Source organism: Capricornis sumatraensis, chromosome 18 (genome assembly GCF_032405125.1).
Source record: "Capricornis sumatraensis isolate serow.1 chromosome 18, serow.2, whole genome shotgun sequence".
NCBI lineage: Eukaryota > Metazoa > Chordata > Mammalia > Artiodactyla > Bovidae > Capricornis > Capricornis sumatraensis.
The window spans coordinates 35,859,031-35,861,073 of record NC_091086.1 but is presented as its reverse complement, the minus strand read 5'-3'; the positions used below and the strand labels follow the sequence as shown (position 1 = coordinate 35,861,073).

Genomic DNA, 2,043 nt, shown 5'->3' with positions numbered 1-2,043 from the left:
CATGAAGAAAAAATTGTAACATTTTTTGCTCCCATATTGTTCTCCCAGCTCCAGAAAACCAGATTAAATGGATTTTGCAAAGCACTTCCACCTATTATAATAAATTGATGTCAATGAAAACCAACATTCATTTTTGAGTAAAAATTATAACCTTGTTTTTGAAGCTGAAAATAAGAGAATAAACTAAACAGCAAATTCATGTATCAAGACAATTCTTTATCACCATCAAAATTCATTTAACTAGAAGTTCTCAAATTATTTATTTTCAATTCAAGTAAAGACAATAAGGCCACTGCAGTCATTTCCTCATCTGTGTCAACTGACTCATCTTTCGGTTCCAGTTCCCCCTGAATTCCTGTCTATAGCTTTAACAGCTTTCTCTTTGCACCTCATGGGTACTGCGTCATTAGCACAGATTTTTCTCATTTTGAAAGTGAAAGTGTTAGTTGCTCAGTTGTGTCCGACTCTTTACAACCCCATGGACTGTACTGTCCTTAGAAATCTCCAGGTAAGAATACTCGTCAGATCAAAATCCCATTCCCTAACAGTTTCAGATTATCTGCATTTAAAATGTCTGGAATCTGGAGGCCATAGGCTCAGCAGTAAAGAATCTATCTGCCAGTGCAGGAGCCTCGGTTCCATCCCTGGGTCAGGAAGATCCCCTGGAGAAGGAAATGTCATCTCACTCCAGTATACTTGCCTGGAGAATTCCATGGACAGAGGAGGCTGGTGGGCTGCAGTCCATGGAGTTGCAAAGAGTCAGACATGACTTAGCAACTAAACAACAACAAGCAGCCTTGGCACAGTGCCCAATCCTGCTCCAGGGTCTGCTTGATGAATACCTCCCAGGAACAGTGCTCATGGACCTGTCATCTCTGTGATTCTATTCTGCACCTCAATCCACTCCAGCTCACTGCTGTATCGATGCAAATACCTTTCAATTAATTTACAAGCCTCTCTCTTTCAATATCCTACTTTTTTGGGATCAAGATGATTTTGAAACCAGCATAGTTTTTGCCAGTAAGGTTGAGGCACAATGCCTTTCATTCTTCAATTTTTCCTTTTTATTGCTTTCTTGTTTGAGGACCTCTCATAGGATAGATGACTTTTTTCTTGCCCTACCCTTTTTCCTTTGGTGCTTTAGGCATGGCAGCATCCCACCAGCTTGGCACCTCCCTCCAGATCTCAGACTCCACACGTGCGCATATCACCATCGGGCAGCATCAGGGAGCTCACAAGGTGACTCCGGTCCATGCCTTGCCAAAAATAGATAACAAGCAGGTCAGTCTTTTAAATTTACAGTATAATGGAAGAATAGGATTTGTAATGTCTTTACTGCGCACCTCAAAGGCGTCATTCCAGTCTCTGAAATGGTTTACCTATGTGATTTATCCACTATTTTTTTTTCCAGTGGAAAAGTGCTTTTTGAATGAAAATGTTTTCCTTCTTTAATTTTAGGCTGTGGATAAATATGTTGTTGCTGCTGAATAAGAAGCATATACACTAATATGAAACAATGTTTTTAGAATATCTGTGCACAATAAATGGAGTGGAAACTCCTAGTCTTTACATTTTATTATACTTGAGGTTAGGCCTGTAAATTGCTGTGTTTCTCCCACTCTTTTTCTAAGCTTGAAGTCTTTCTTAGTCACCACTGCTCACTAAGAAGCTGCTCTTTGTCTGCACTCCCACCATGCATTCTTGCTTTCTCTCCTTCTTTCCCCAAAACACTCACAAAACAACCACTTCTTTGTAGCATGTGCTTTGCCTCTGAGCCAAATTTAGTAGAATTTTATAAATGCCCACAAAGCATGGGTGGGCTGGCAATCCAAATGTGATGGTCATGTTCTTCATTTTGTACAAGACTTCCAGAACTTCATACACAGAACTAATTTTTTTCTTTTGAGATATTGTACACAATATATGCAAAGAACAGTCGTTTGTATGGGTTAGATTTTCATTCCCGCTGCTTACAGCTGAGTGACTTTATTCTTTGTCCTCAGTTGTAAAATTGGGGAAATATAATTTCCCATAATCAAATGA

At 39.5% G+C, this 2,043-nt stretch overlaps 1 pseudogene; it reads right to left on the bottom strand.

Annotated features, from left to right (window-relative positions):
• Nucleotides 1-236: 236 nt before the first annotated feature.
• LOC138094434 (translation machinery-associated protein 16 pseudogene) lies at nt 237-1,148 on the bottom strand (annotated as a pseudogene).
• Between the last annotated feature and the right edge of the window lie 895 nt (nt 1,149-2,043).